General features: G+C 47.4%; 1 protein-coding gene across 2 annotated transcripts in view; it reads left to right on the top strand.

Moving 5' to 3' along the window:
• Nucleotides 1-16,736, top strand: part of TMEM132C (transmembrane protein 132C) — a 175,763-nt gene that overhangs the window by 118,186 nt on the left and 40,841 nt on the right. The window lies entirely within an intron of this gene.

The raw sequence follows: 16,736 nt of genomic DNA, 5'->3' as shown, positions 1-16,736 counted from the left end.
GGTGAGTCCATGCCAGGGGACCAGACTGCCATCAGCCCTCTGGTTTCCTTCTGGTGCTTGTTTGGCACCCTTCCATCACACCCATCACATGGAATGAACCAGCTCCACGTGCCCTGCCAGCTGAACAAACTCCTCACTGCAGGAACAAACTGGGGCTGGGACAGGAGCCCCAGTTCCCTAGAGCAGCGCTCTGTGTTCCTGCCATCCCCCTGGTCCTTCAGGTGTTTGCATTTCCTGGGCAGAAGCTGTGTTCTGGAGCTCTCCAGGGGTGCCAGATGTTGCTTTGCCCGCGGGCACAGGAGGCAGACTGAGAGGAGAGCACCCAGCCTCACCCACCAGCCATGGCTGATTTATCTTCCCTGCAGTTAATCGTGTGGAATTCAAACCTGCAGGAGAGGGGGTGGTGAACATCACCTCCATCGTGCCTGCTAAGTGTTAGAATGGCAGGAAAGGGAGCCTCAATGTCTGTGTTACATGTGGAGCATTTTATTAACTCACTGAGGCACTTGGGCTTGGCTTTTATTCCCCCTGGAGGCAATAGTAAAATTTGACAGGTGATTTTGTAGATGAAGACAGTAAACAGCTGTTGAAAATGATAATGTCTGAGTGGTTTTGTTGTTTCTATGAAAACTTAGTTACACTCATTTTAGATTAATTTTTCATTGTCTTGTGTAAATGAGAATTGCTTACATGGCTGCTTCAAATGGGACTTTGATTGCTTTCCATCTACTGCCAAAACCCTAAAAGACTAAAAAAAAATCAAATGCATAAAACCACTTATGAGCAAAGATACAATAAATTCGTGTTACAGTGCATTTTAATTTGATAAAATAAAGTTTTGCTGTGCAGCAGTTTGTACTCATGTGTGAGAGAGGCATATACGTTAGCCATTTAAATTCAGCACTGTGTTAAACAGCCATAAAAGCAATTCTGGCTGCTATTGGGAGCTTTTGGTGTGGTATTATGGAATTTCCCAAAAGTCTGAGAAGCAATGTGGGAAAAATAAAATGAAATGTACTCGTGGAAAAGGAGGTGCAAGTGCAGTGTTGCAGCAAAGACACCAGAGAGGGGTGGAGGAGGTGGAGTTCAGCTCAGCCCCGCATTTCTGTGCTCCCTTTTTGGGGGCTGTGGGAGGAAGGGGCTGCCCTTGCCCTCCAGGCACAGCGCTGGGGGCTGGCTCCAGGTGCTTGGATCTGGCAAATCTCAGTTTTCAGTTTATCAGTGAGCTAACAGACATCCCTTCTCACTTCTTGTTTGTTCAGTGTGCTCACAGAGTCCTGGTGGCTGAAACCATCTCAGTGTGAGACACCACTGAGGACTCTGTTGTGGCAGCATTGAAAAGAAGGAGGGAACACAGCTGGACAAAGTCTAAGCCACGGCTGCTGCCTGCTTTGGAGTAGGTTTGGTTTAAAGAGCTGACTCCCTGCAGGGGGAGATTTCACCCAGGATGGTCTTTGGGCCTGGGGAAGCGGGCAGGACCTGTTGTTTGTGAGTTCACTGAATGATCAGGCAGGTGTGAGTGCAAGTCATCTGCTCCTCTGTCAGATCACACACTGAATAACACTGAGTCCTGTGCTGACCTTTTGCACAAGTTTCTTTTGGCATAAATGCCAGGAAATGCTGCTGGAAATGAAAATATTGATAAATATAGTGCAGGATCTAAATTGTAACTTCAGCTTGCTGGGGAGCAGCTATTTGGGCAGCCTTCATTTGGTTTTGAGACATTGTGCATCACCCAGTCCTTCACATCAACACCTCTGAAAATGTTTCTAGCACACAGCACTTGCCTTGTAAGGCTTCACACCACAAAGAGCATTGTTCAGAGAGGGAAATCACTGCCTCTTTAGCAAATTGATACTTCAAAGTTCACAGCAGAGCCATTTTTTATAACTTCTTCACCCAAGGAAGTTCAGCTCAGATGTGCCAATGCATTTTTAAGGAGCTCCTGTTTTCCTTGCATTGAGCCAGTTCTCCTGACAGGCTTAATAGAGGCCAGGGAAGACAAATGCCCGGAGTGAGATCATGCAGCCCCTCCATGGCCCCACAAAGGGCTCTGACACAGGCTCTGAGCACCACAGGATCTATAAATATATAAATATATATATATATCCCAGAAGGCAGCAGCTCATGGGGCTGCCTGCTCCTCCCAGTTCCAGAGCCTGGGAGGGGAGAGCAGGGGGCAGCGAGCAAGGGACAGAGTTTGTCAGCAAACAGAAGCTGTGCTGAGGATCCCTGGGGCAGTTTTTCAGTGCACACAAATGTGCTGTGGATGCCCTGTGGCAGGGTCCCCCTGCAGGGAATACCCAGGCTCTGTGCTCAGTGTCACAGGAGCTTGGCTGGCAGAGGGTAATGGGAACTGATGGAGGATTTGAGAACTGGAGTGGGGAAGGGGAGCAGGGACAGCCTCAGCTGGATGAATTCAGCCTGTTTGTGTCTGTGTCACTTCCCCTGCACACTCATTCACAAGGTCCATGTCCTCAGCCTTTGGCTTGTCACAGAAGGTTTTGTGCTTGCCAGTAAATGACATCAGTGGTTCCAGAAGCTCCTTTTTTGTGTCTGCTGGCACAGGTAGAACATGGGAGTACTCTCTGGTAATTTAATACAGCCAGTTTAGACATTTTCTGGTTTTTCTCTTCCCTTTCTCTGTCCTCTTCACCAAGGCAGTTAGTGTCTTGTTGGTGATCTGTGAACTACATCATCAACAAGAATAATTGAATAAAAATCTACTGATGTCGGAAATAATGTCAATTTACACTAGATGTCATCTACTGAGGATGAAGAGACAATCCCTGATAGCCTGTAGCATTTCTTACTTGCCTTAGGCATAATTTTGTCTTTATGTTTGACTACTTGGAGCTGAGTAATCCTGTAAATCCCTTTTTCTATATTCAAAAAGCTCCATCTGCTTTGGGAAACCCTTTAAATTAGTCCTAAAGGCCAAGTCTCTTTATAGAAATAACTGGATAGCACAGATATCCTATCTGCAAAAAAGCCAGCCAAATTCCCAGCAAAAAGTAATTCTTGGAAGAGTTGGCAATGCTGCTAAAAATTATTAAGAAAACATTTGTCCATTTTCAAAAAGCTTTTTGATTGAATGTCATGTAGATAGGAGCATGTTTGGGATGTGTAACAGGCTGTGAAGATTCTCCCACCTAGCATGGGAGAATCCTCTCTCTCTCTCTGTCTGGTACAAGCTGCATTCTGAGGCAGGCACAGCAGGATGTTTGCAGAGATTGGTGCCCTGTGTGGACCCTGCTGGCTTAGCCCAGCTCACCCTCCCAGAGCAGCAGAGCTGAGCACTCCTGGAGGTTCAGCTCCCAGTGCCACATTGCCCTGCTGAGCCTTTATCTCTGCATTAGCCACAGCTGGGAGTATCTGAAATTTCTGTTTCTGGTGGAACAATCCCCAAGCAGAGACAGAGTTCCTGTGTCCTGTGCTGGCCTTTGCCAGGTGACAAAGGGTGGCTCAGCCCAGGCTGCTCCCAGGGCAGGCAGCAGCAAAGGTGTGCAGCAGAGCAGAGCCTCACTGGGAGCCCAGTTCATTGAGGAGAGGGCCAGCAAAAGGAGAACCAGGAGAGCCCAACCCTCCTGCCAAGCAGCCAGGGCATCTGTGGGAGCAGAGCACTGAGCTGCTGGAATATTCAACAGCAGCCTGTGAGCAGCTCTCTGCTGCTGGAAAAGGTCATCTCTTGGTTTGCCTTGGGCTTTAGGAAATACTTTCAAATTGTCCTGGCTTCTCCAAGCTGACAGTGCTGCTGGAGAGAGCCCCTGGGGGTGCAGGAGAGGTGACACCGGAGCAGTGGCCCCACTGCCATCAACATCAAAAGCAGAACCACCAGTGACTGCAGCCAAAGTAAGGTCAGGCCCCAAGTGTCACAGGAGTGTGGCTCAGGGCTGTCACCATGCTGCTGTCTCAGGCACAGGGGAGCGGGCAGCAGCACTCACTGAGCAGCCCAGGACTTTGGAGAGACTTGACACAGCTTTTGCTGCATGGATTGTTTCTGCACTCTCTGGTTTCTGTGTTTAAAGGAAGGATGGATTGTTTCTGCACACTCAGGTTCCTGTGTTTAAAGGAAGGATGGATTGTTTGTGGCACACTCTGGTTTCTGTATTTAAAGGAAGGATGGATTGTTTGTTGCACACTCAGGTTTCTGTGTTTAAAGGAAGGATGGATTGTTTGTGGCACACTCAGGTTTCTGTGTTTAAAGGAAGGATGGATTGTGTGCTGCACACTCTGGTTTCTGTGTTTAAAGGAAGGATGGATTGTTTGTTGCACACTCTGGTTTCTGTGTTTAAAGGAAGGATGGATTGTTTGTGGCACACTCAGGTTTCTGTGTTTAAAGGAAGGATGGATTGTTTGTGGCACACTCAGGTTTCTGTGTTTAAAGGAAGGATGGATTGTTTGTGGCACACTCAGGTTTCTGTGTTTAAAGGAAGGATGGATTGTTTGTTGCACACTCAGGTTTCTGTGTTTAAAGGAAAGGTGGATTGTTTGTTGCACACTCAGGTTTCTGTGTTTAAAGGAAAGGTGGATTGTTTGTTGCACACTCAGGTTTCTGTGTTTAAAGGAAGGATGGATTGTGTGCTGCACACTCAGGTTTCTGTGTTTAAAGGAAGGATGGATTGTTTGTTGCACACTCAGGTTCCTGTGTTTAAAGGAAGGATGGATTGTTTGTTGCACACTCAGGTTTCTGTGTTTAAAGGAAGGATGGATTGTTTGTTGCACACTCTGGGTTCTGTGTTTAAAGGAAGGATGGATTGTTTCTGCACTCTCTGGTTTCTGTGTTTAAAGGAAGGATGGATTGTTTGTTGCACACTCAGGTTTCTGTGTTTAAAGGAAGGATGGATTGTTTCTGCACACTCAGGTTTCTGTGTTTAAAGGAAGGACGGATTGTTTCTGCACACTCAGGTTTCTGTATTTAAAGGAAGGATGGATTGTTTGTGGCACACTCTGGTTTCTGTGTTTAAAGGAAGGATGGATTGTTTCTGCACACTCAGGTTTCTGTGTTTAAAGGAAGGATGGGTTGTTTGCTTCACACTGAGGGGAACAGCAGTGTGTCCCTGGTTCACTCCTTTTCTAATGGCCCTGAAGGCAGGGCAGCTGACGGGCTGCTACCCCAGGAAAACCAACCCAGTGGGAGGATCTGAGCTGGGAGGAGGCTGGGAGGGCAAACCCCTCTACCTTGGTGCTGTTGATTTCCAAGACCACCCCATCTGGCTGGCTGGCATCACCCTTCCCCCTGTTTAACCTTTTCTCCATATTGCAGGGCTGCTGTGTCAAACAAGGACCCATGAGAGCGTTCTTGGGTCTGCTGTGCCTCCAGCTGTGTTTGGCACTGGCAGCTGAGATGGGAGCAGGGACAGCCTGGGCTGGCAGATACTGAGTGCTTGTCTGTGAGGATTGTCTCTCACGTGGCATTCACACAGCTGTGCTCTCACTGCTGCTGCTCTCCTGCTGGAACAATTCACAAGTGTAAGAAAATTTCTCACCATGCAGGCAAAGGTGGAAATGCAACTGAAAGGTCCAGAGGAGCTTCTGATTTTGGCTTTGTGTTTCCCCAGAGCCATGGGAAGCTGGACTCCATCCGTGCAGTCCTACCTGGGATCAAACAGAGTGTTCAAAGTCAGCAAGGAGCAGGAGTGGTGACTAATACTGTTGAAGATTTCAATAACAAAGGGAAGGCTTGTGTTCTTTAGAATATTTTTTCTTTTTTTTTGGACAGTGTCCCCTAAATGTCATTTGTATAATTACATAGAAACCTGTTTTGACTCATCTAGTGCAGAAAGGCATAGAAAGAAGGGCATAAAAAGGCAGCAATGATTGCTTGGAAAAAATCACAGCAGAGTTAGAAATCTTTGCTCTGGGCGGTGAGGCAAATGTGTAATTCTGTGCTGCATGGAGGGATTCTGTGCTAGGCTCTTGTTTATTACTTTCTGCAATAGAAATCTTGCTGCTGTTTACAGAGAATTCTGATATCATGGAGCCTGTGGTTCCCCCTAGCACTCCTGCCCCTCTTCCTGGGGGTCAGGAGAAGATGAAATTGCTTTCCTAGCAATGGAAAGTCACCTCTGGAGAAAGCACATCTCTCAAAAGCCCCATCCACAGCCGTTGTGTTTTCTTGCTTTGCCTGATTTAGCTCATTTGAAACTGAGGTTTCCCAACAAATGAGACATGGCAATTTCCTAATGGAGGTGCTGTGGGGGAAAGGCAGATGTGGACAGAAGCACAGATGTCAGAGGCATCACTTAGAGCTGCTCTTTGTCTGCAGGTGTGGTGGCAGTGAGGGGGCCCTTGCTTTCCTCCCAGGCCATTCACCATCAGGCTCATGTCCCTCCATCTGTCCTGGGGGGGTACTGGGGACACGTTCTCCCAGTGTGGAGTGTCTGCAGCCTGCCTGGAGAGCCATGGCACCCCCAGCTCTGAGCAGGAGCCTCCAGCTGTGAGCACAAGCGCCCACACGTCCAGAGAAATCCCCAGGAGTAGCTGCAGTCCCCTGCAAACTTTGATGGACACTTTGCTTACAGACAGATTTTCTGCTATAGCAGATTCCTTCTGTATTTTCCTGCCTTTCCATTCTGTTCAACAGCAGGGTTGGATTCAAATGCCAAGGAGCAAAGATCCAGGACTTCTCCTCATGAACAGAGTCCAGACCTGGATCTCCTTCCTGCTCCTGACAGTGCCTTCATTCACAATGCACTGTGACTTCTTTGTTAATCCACCCTAACACCAAACAGCTCTTGCCCCACAACTTGCTTTTCTCTGAAAAACAAAGTATTTTTCATTATGAAAATTGCGACTTGTTTGTGGAAAGCAGAACATTTAAAAAAGGAAAACTCTGCTTGTGATACAACATTAGTGATGGAGTGGGGGAGAAGTCAGAGAATCCTAGAATGGTTTGGGTCAGAAGAGACCTTAAAGATCCCTTAAAGATCATCCAGGTCCAACCCCTTACCTTGGGCAGGGGCACCTTCCATCAGACCAGTTCCTCCAGGTCCCATCCAGCCTGGCCTTGAATGATAAATCATAAAATGATAAATCTGTAAAATGATCCAATTTTTATAGTACCCTCAATGCAGTAGACATAAGGAGAAAGAAAAATATAAATATCCAGGAGTGAGAGGGTGAAGTTGCTAGTGAGTGCTGAATTAGGCAGAAATCCAAACGTGGATAGTTGGTGTGATCTCAGATCTATCAGCCGTGACAGTATCTGTTTAAATGAATCCTTAAAAATGTTAATTGCACATCATAGGCACTTCAGCAATGACATTTCTGCCACTGAATGTCATGGGGACATTTTCCCTTTTATTATCCTTGAACAGGAGGAGTGAGCTACCACCAGATAACTGTATCATGAAATGTAATGGATCTACCTCCAGTATTTATGCTGGTTCCACTTCCAATAAGCTTCTTTTTAAATTTACAATGAGCAAGAGCTTTGGATGGCATTAGGAAGGCAGTGTTGTTAAGCTTTGCTTTATGAACTGTAAAATAAAGGTTTGTCCATCAGACTTCCAGAACTGCAGCTACTGAAAGCCCCAGGGTCTGTGGTTTTTGTAAATTTGAATAAGAGCTGGTTTATAACTGCAGCCTGAAGTTGGTCACATTTTTGTCTGATTTCCCCAGGACATCCACTAGCACCAGCTCATTCTCTTTTGTTTTACCATTCATAAGAAGGAAAAAAGACAGGGAAAGCAGACAGGGAATTGTGGAATCATGGAATGGCTTGGGTTGCAAGGGAGCTCAAAACCCATCCAGTTCTGCTGACCTGGCTCCTCCCAGTTTCCACTGGTGCCATTCCCATTTACAGGGAGTTCCATGAGCTCAGGGTTTATCCCACTGCTGCTGCTCTGGGCTAGGACTGGTTTGGGTTTCTGCTTCACTCTGCTCGTGACTTTAGCATGGGAGAGACCATGTGAGCAGCACACAACATTAGAGAGAATTTACAACCAAAGAGTAGGGTTAAAGGAGTAACACAAACATTCTGCAAGTACAAATAAGGGGAATAATAGGGTCTGAGACAGGAGATACAGCCTGACATTGAGGGAGAGGAATACACCCATGCTGCAGAGGGCTCCTTAGTGAAGTTTGCAAAACTATATTGACTTTTTAGAAAGAAAACTACTTCTTCACCTTCCCCAGACTGGTATTCTCCAGCTTTGGGCTGCACACAGTATTATTATTCAATTCCCTGCAGCTCCCAGTCCAAGGGACTGCACACAAACTGGGTTTGCTGTGTGATGAAATTGCAGCTGTTGGGTTATTTCTCAGAGGACACAGCTCATTTCAAGGTCTTTTTCTCTCTATTCAGGCAGCTTCACAAACACCCAGAGAAGCTCTGCAGCTGAGCTGGAGCTCTCTTCATTCTGCTGCCATCGAGCAGTTGTGATCATTGCTTCTGCTCTGAAACAGCCCTGGCAGAGGGAACCTGGAAACACACACTGCAGTGCTGTGCACAGGGGGAGCCTGGGGCTGGCACCCACAAACTTGACTCCTCCTTGCCCATGCCCTTTGTCCATGGCCAGCAAGTGTGACAAACTACTTCAGTTCACCTGAGTGGTACTTTCTTAGTTGTTTCACCACAATATTCATCACTTAAATGCTGCTTTTCTCCTTACTAAGCCATTAAATGTGTGCATTCTTTAAAATCATTTCCTCTGTGAAATGCAGATATTATATCAGCTTTACATGCCTGTGGATGGTTGACTTGGTAGGTGTTTTTCCAGCAGGCAGGCTCTCTGTTGAGAAGGAATGGGGACCTTTATGCACAAATATTTTTGGAGTTTTAAACAAAGCCAAACACCAGATACAGTGGCAGGGGCGTAAAAAACCCAACTCAGTAAGAACTACAGGAGCTGGAATCTGAATTCACCTGACTTGTAAATGAGGTGTGCATACCCCACATCTGATCTGCACACTCAGTTACATCTAAATGGGATTTTTCTTGCCACCTGGTTCATGATGCAGCTTCATCCTCAGTTTGTTTCAGAGCGAGTGCCTGGTGCTGTGACTGGCCCAGGGGCCCAGCAGGCAGCAGCGGGGCTGTGTCCCTGCCTTTGGTCACTGTGTCACCTGGGCAGAGCTCTGCCCCAGGGCCAGGGCCCAGCTGGCACTGAAATCAACTGGTCATGGCAACAGCAGCTGCCAGATCTTCACTGGGCTGAACGTGGAGGCTGAGCCTGTCCAGCTCACAAATGGATTTGGTAATTGGAGTTCTACATCATTTCCAGGGTACTGCTGCTTGTAAGTGCAGTAAAACACATGTGCAAGATATTTGTGGCCAAAAATGTCTTATCTAGACTGCTTTGTCAGAGGTGTTCTCCTGCCTCTGAAAATGTTTCACTGGCTGCTCCCAAGCTGTTAAAGTCAGCAATTAAATGGGAATGATAAAACCCCTTTGGGGTATTTGATCTCATCTTGCTGCATCTATCAAGCTGCAAGAGCCATGGAATCTAAGGCTGATGATGAGATGATTCTGCCTCCCCTTCTCCCTTTGAAAGCTCTGGGGTTGGAGTGAGTCTCTCTGAAAATACCTGCTCAGGGTCTCCTTTCCAGTGCTGTCCCTTGGCAGCTTCTCAGTGCTTGCACATTTGCTGTCCCCAAAAGAGGAAAATGCTGCTTGCTGCTGGTGCTGCTGGAGAGCTTCCAGCCCTGAATGAATCCCAAGTAGAAAATGCCCTTCTCAGAGGCAGGAGGAGGTGATGGATCACTGTGAAAGTGATTCCTTGACCAATCTGCCTGTGAGTTTTGTTCTCTGCAATTGTAATGAAGACATTAGCAGCCTGTACCTTGAGCAGGGGGAGTGGGGAGTGAAGTGGTGGTGGGAGATGGTGGCAGCTCAGGAGCTGAGTTTGCACACAGCCTTTTCCAGTCTGAGGCAGAGGCTCGCACACCTGATTCCTTTGGGAACAGGGAAAATCAATCTCATCTACCCTGTGCCTGGTGTGATGTGGTGTCAGAGAAGACTAATGAGCCTGCTGTCCTCACTGCAGCCTTTATTGGTGATTAGTGACTCTGAAACCTGCTCTGCATGGCAGGAAGGGCTTGGGGATTTACTGTGATCCCCAGTCAGCTCTCCCCCCTTCAGGGCCTGCCTTGTTCCTCTCAGGAGAGGAGCATTTCTGGTTTGCTGGACTCCAGTTAGCAACGTGACTTTTGCTGCTTGTTCTCAGTGTAACATCACTGACATTAGCATCTCTAGGCAAGGCTTGCACAGGGAATCCAGGCACTGGGTTGTTTTTTTGTGAGACTGGAAGAACAAATTATTCTCCACCTTGTTCCCCTGGGAAGTAAAGGCCCAGAAATGTCCCACCCTAGGCTCTCTCTGTGCAGGCAGTGCATATTTATTAGCTGAGAGTTACCCTCCCACATGGCAGCTCTCAGCAGCTGAACCAGGAGTGCTCTTCAGGTGTTTGCCAGCCCTGCTGGGGCTGAAGGCAGCTGGATCCTGGGCTCCTGGCAGCATGGCAGGGTGGTGAGGTGGGGCAGACAGGCACCAGAGGTTTCTGGAGCTCCCCCATGCCTAATGCCTGTTGATTTTATTGCAGCTGCAAGGATCTGTATCTTCGTGTCTTGCCTGAGGTCGTTCAAGGATGCTGTGGAAGAGCTGGGAAGTGAAATGAGATTTCCTGTCCTGGTCCAAATACCTTAATCAAAAAGCAATGTTTTATATCACAGTTTATGACAAGAAAGCCAAGAAACCTTATTAAGTAATCTAACTCTGATCTGGACTGTACAAAGAAATCAAGTGCAGCATTATATCATCCTCCTGAGGATACACACGGAGATTATGTTATGGTGATCAAGAGTTTGCTCAGTTATACCTTGGGTATTTTCCTTTGGAGAACTTCATAACACTTTTAATGTCTTGGATTTCCATGAAATTATGTCCTCACTATCTGTTAATGTCAAAATAGATCATCCTTTTCTTTATCCTCTGCTGGTTTTTATGGTTTAAAGGTGAAAGCTAGGTTAATACTGCAAAATAAGCTATTTAAGCTGCATTTTGTCTCCAGTAGTTAGCATTACTCTGTAATTACCACATCCTTTCCCCAGTTTGTTGAGGGGGTTTGCTTTGTAACAGCTTTTAGTAAGGACCTGCTGAAAGAAACTTATTTTTAAGCATTTGTGCTCCATGTGAGGAAGTGTTTCAGGTGGGCAGTGGTGCAGCAGCCTGGCCTGGTTGAAGGGGGAGTGGAACTCAGTGATTTTTAGGATCCTTTCCCCCCAAACCATTCTATGATCTTTAGAGTCACCTTCACTCACACTCTCCCAGACCGAGTTCCAATTCTGTGCCATTAATTCTCCTTCAATTGCTGTGACTCAGCCTGGTCCCAGGGTGTGTTCCTTCCAGAAATCCCCAGCAGCAGCCATGGTCAGGAAAAGGTGCAGGAGATGCAGAATGGCAGGAACACAAGCCCTGAGCCCTTCTCCAGGGTGAGCAGAGCAGGAACACAAACCCTAAACCCTTCTCCAAGGTGGGCAGAGCAGGAACACAAACCCTGAGCCCTTCTCCAGGGTGGGCAGAGCAGGAACACAAACCCTGAACCCTTCTCCAATGTGAGCAGAGCAGGAACACAAGCCCTGAGCCCTTCTCCAGGGTGAGCAGAGCAGGAACACAAGCCCTGAGCCCTTCTCCAAGATGGGCAGAGCAGGAACACAAGCCCTGAGCCCTTCTCCAGGGTGGGCAGAGCAGGAACACAAGCCCTAAACCCTTCTCCAGGGTGGGCAGAGCAGGAACACAAGCCCTGAGCCCTTCTGCAGGGTGGGCAGAGCAGGAACACAAGCCCTAAACCCTTCTCCAGGGTGGGCAGAGCAGGAACACAAACCCTAAACCCTTCTCCAAGATGGGCAGAGCAGGAACACAAGCCCTAAACCCTTCTCCAAGGTGGGCAGAGCAGGAACACAAACCCTAAACCCTTCTCCAAGGTGTCTCAGCTGTGACTCAGCTGCCCCACAGAGTGCTCTGGGGTCCAGTTTGACCAGCAGCAGCCTCTGATGGCTTTTCCCTGCACATGGTGAGAACATGCTTCAATTCATCCCTTTAGTGAAGAGTCAGATGTGTGCTGTAACTGGGGGATGGTGGGGTTGGTGCTCTTCTCCATTTTTTATGTCATTTGGTAAGTGCTGATCTTGCATTAAGATGTCACTGTCAGAACTGGAGAGCATTAGAGAAGAAAGGAGTTGCTGAATTTCCAGCAGGTCGAAGTATTCTCGGATCCCTGGGCACTTTCAGTAAAAATCTGTTGAAATAAAGGATGGCTAAAAAATGTTTTTAATCTAGGGTTTTTAAAATTTCTCTTTTGAGAGTCACTGTAATAAATCGAAATTATTGATTTAGCCCGTAGCAGTGCTCAGATTCACTCATTTCAGAGTGGAAACTGCTCTATTACTTGGAGCAATAACCCAGCACTGTGAAATCTCTCATCAGAGACTGCTGGGCCACACCTGCAGATGGGCATGCAGCAAAGGTTTCTGTCTGCTGATGGCCCTGGCAGCAGCTGAGCTCTCTGTGCTTTCCTTGGTGCCCCTCTGCCCCAGGAAACCTTTGCAGAACAGGCCTGGTCACTGATGCTGGCCTTAGTGATCACTGATGCAGGGCTCAGTGATCACTAATGCTGGCCTCACTGGTCACTAATGCTGGGCTCAGTGGTCACTAATGCTGGCCTCAGTGGTCACTAATTCAGGGCTCAGTGGTCACTAATGCTGACCTCAGTGGTCACTAATTCAGGGCTCAGTGGTCACTAATGCAGGGCTCAGTGGTCACTGATGCTGGCCTCACTGGTCACTGATGCTGGCCTCAGTGCTCACTGATGCTGGCCTCAGTGGTCACTAATTCAGGCCTCAGTGGTCACTAATGCTGGCCTCAGTGGTCACTGATGATGGCCTCAGTGGTCACTAATGCAGGGCTCAGTGGTCACTAATGCAGGGCTCAGTGGTCACTGATGCTGGCCTCAGTGGTCACTAATGCTGGCCTCTGTGGTCACTAATTCAGGCCTCAGTGGTCACTAATGCTGGCTTCAGTGGTCACTAATTCAGGCCTCAGTGGTCACTAATTCAGGCCTCAGTGGTCACTGATGCTGGCCTCAGTGGTCACTGATGCTGGGCTCAGTGGTCACTAATGATGACCTCAGTGGTCACTAATTCAGGCCTCAGTGGTCACTAATGATGACCTCAGTGGTCACTAATTCAGGCCTCAGTGGTCACTGATGCTGGCCTCAGTGGTCACTGATGCTGGGCTCAGTGGTCACTAATGATGACCTCAGTGGTCACTAATTCAGGCCTCACTGGTCACTATCCCTGGCCTCAGCTCAGCCCTGGGCAGGTTTCACGTTGCTCCCCTTTTTCCAGACCCCTGAAGGAACCAGAATCTGTTTTGTGTTCATTGTCTGTGGCATTACCCCCAGTGTGAGCTTAGCTGGGTTGTTCACCCACTGTACCAGGTTTTAAATCCCCTGCATTAAATTAAGTACAGCTTTGGATAGAGCCAGTCCTGCATGTGAATAGAAGGAAAATCTTCTTTCAAGGGTAAATGTTTCTCAGGGCACTGAAGGTTTGAATGATCAATAAGTACTTGCAAAGGAATGCTTAATATCATACTTGAAAATCTTCTAAAATGAAGAGTGCTGGTGCAGTTAGCACTGCTGATCTGCCAAGGGTGTGTGCTGCCCACACAGCTGGCAGCAGCTGGCAACTTCCATGGCATTTTCTCCTGATGTCACTTCTGTTTTGCTTTTTATGCATCTTTTATTATCTCTCCATTAGCAGAACACTTCCATTCCACCTTCTTTTCCGAGCTGTGCTGCTCAGAGGCGTGCAGGGGCTCTCTGCTCTTTGCTGCCAGCCTCTGCCAGGAGTGCACTCCCCATCCCTGACCTGCAGGCTCAGCTGTGGGCACCAGCATCTCCTCAGCATGTCCCTGTGCCTCAGCTGCTGGCTGATGTCTGTGCCCACACCTGCCCTGCCAGGGCTGCTCAGCACATCCAAAGAGCCCCCACTCCCCCGTGCTGGCTCCTGCTCCAGTCTGGCCCTGAATGATTTGCATTTCTGTGAATTCAAATAAATCCAAGGAGCGACCTGGCCCAGGGGAGCTCTCAATCCAATCAAATTAGACTCATCTATCCACCCTGGAGCAATTCCTTGGAAGCTCTTCCTTGAGGAAGCTTCATTTGTAATCACTGCGTGCTGTGTACTTTAGAAAAGTTTTATAATTACTTGCTGTTCCGGCTGCTGAGCACTCCTAAATGTGGGATATTAAGGAACTGCTGTTTCAGTCAGTGAACAAGCTCTGAACATTAAATGTGCTTCAGGAGGAGCATTTTTTCCTCAGCCATTACACATCTCTGAAGGCAGATTTTTTTTTCAAGTGGATGCTTTCCCAGCTGTTGCTCGTCTCTCTGTTTCTTCTGTGGGAAGAGGGAAGGAGGAAGGTGATGATGGTGTGACATTGCATCCAGGCTGCTGTGCTGTGGAGGGTGCCTCACTCAGGGATGCAGGCACTGGAATGGTGATGCAGGTCAGCCTGGAGGAGCACCAAGAAAAGCTCTGTCTTGCACCATGCACATTTTTTGACATTTTTTGTATCTCATGTTCTACAGAAAAAGATGCTTTAGCATTAATCAGTTCTCTGATGATGAATTTTGGTACCATTTTTAAGGCCCTGCACCACTAAAGCAGCCTGTCTTTGTCATGGGCCAGGGGACACCTGGCCAGGAGAGCTCAGTGACGCCAGTGCTGGGGAGAACTGGCAATCCCAGCTTGGCAGGTGTTTTGGAAAAGCTGATAACAATGATTTCTGTCCAGAATGGCTCCTCAAACCACACCTCAGGTGCAGGATGGTGTTAGGATGCTGAAGGCCATTCCAGAGCCCAGTGCTGTGCTCGCCAGTGCCACCAGAACTCTGGGCAGTGCTTAGGAAGGACTTGGCAAAACCCAGCCCTGGTCCTTACCTGGGCCAGCCTTCCACGTGGCCTGGGTGTGTCACCAGCCCCTGCTGAGTCCTGGAGCAGGGCTGGGACACGCAGGGAAAGGGAGAGGAGGTTTGGGAGTCAGGGCTGGCTGGAAATGAGCTCCTGCCCAGCTGCAGGGTCCCACCTGCAGCTGCCAGCAGAGCTGTGGGGCTTCTGCTGGAGAGCTGCACAATTTCAGAGATCCCTGGGGAAATGCATGCAAACCTCTTCATCTGGACACCTTTCCTGGAGTTCATTAACTCTTGGAGCAGCTCTGATGTGTGCCAAGATTTATTCTCCATTTGGTGGGAGTGAAAGCACTGGGGTGGTCAATCACATGGAAAAACTTTTTCTCTGCCAGCTGCTAAGAATCAGAACTAGAAATGGTGCAAATAATGTCATTTCAGGTGTCATTAATCTGGGCCATAATGGTGCCTGTAGCAGCCAAAGGAACACTGCAGCTCAGGTGATTCAGGTGCCTTTGCATGTGCTGATGTTTGCACAGAAATGACCGAGCTCCCTGCAGCGTGTGTTCACTGGGAGCTGTCCCAGAGGAGTGTAAACCCCAGCTCCTGCAGCTGCCTCCTATTTACAGGCTGGGAGATTTATTTAGTAGGAGCTCTTCAAGTGGCAATAGGCTGGGCTTGAGTTATGAATTGCTAAACCCATCCATCCATCACATTACTGCCCAAAATCACTCTCTAAATGCAGGCAGGAAATGTGCCACTGTCACAAAAGTGCTCCAGTGTCTCTCTTTTGACACAGCAAGAAAACAGCAAGGAAATAAATTTCAAGCATTAGGTAGTATTAAGACTTTTCAGAGGGAGCCATCCAAATGAAAACCCATAATCAAAATAATAATTATCAGGGGAACCATTTGCTTTCAAAGGAATCACGCAAAGTAAAGCACAGAATATGTCTTAAGTAGCAAAAAACGGTGATTTCAGTTCAGAGGGAGAAAGAAGGTCTGGCACTTGAGATTTTAAGTGCTTTGTACATGATCAGTTCTTGATGGATTCTCTCAGAAATGGGCCTTCATGTATTGTATGTAAAAAAGAGAGGAAAAATGGAAGCTGTTACGTGATGAATGCAGGCAAAGGTGTGATGAGGCTGGGATTGGGTTACTGAGCTGGGAAGTTACCTGTCATTCCCTTCATTTGCAAATCATTTCAGCTAGGGTTGGATTGCAGGAATTTTCAGTGGAATATTAACACTGTGGGAAGGCATTTAGAAAGTTCCAGGGAATTTAATGGATAATTTCTAATGAAGGGGATTTAAACTTTTTTTTATTTTTTTTTTAATTAAGCCAGCAGCTAGGCCAGTAAATATTTTTCATCTATTTTTATTATTTCTGGTGTAGTTAAAGAATTTAATACGAGGGAAACATTTCCAGCATGTCTTTTCATATTTGTTTTTCAAATTCACTTACTGAGTTTGTGGTGTATTTTACCTGCCACAGATTTTTTCTTTGTTTGGTCTCAGTTGCCTGAGATTTTAATCTCCAGAGAGCACCTCTAAGGTTAGACTAAAATTGTCATTTTTTCATTTAATCCTGTTAATTGTTTAATGGCTTCCCCACACTAAGCTTCATTGCTGAGGATTTCTGTGATTTTTGTGGTGGACATCTACAAAAAACCTTGGTTTTCTTTTTGGCTGCAGTAATTCTGGGCTCCCCCACACTAACCTTCATTGCTGAGGATTTCTGTGATTTTTGTGGTGGACATCTACAAAAAACCTTGGTTTTCTTTTTGGCTGCAGTAATTCTGGGCTCCTCAGCCTGCATCAGCTGCA

Source organism: Agelaius phoeniceus, chromosome 18, assembly GCF_051311805.1.
Source record: "Agelaius phoeniceus isolate bAgePho1 chromosome 18, bAgePho1.hap1, whole genome shotgun sequence".
Classification (NCBI taxonomy): Eukaryota; Metazoa; Chordata; class Aves; order Passeriformes; family Icteridae; genus Agelaius; species Agelaius phoeniceus.
The sequence above is the reverse complement of the archived record's forward strand: the minus strand, read 5'-3'. Positions and strand labels throughout refer to the sequence as shown.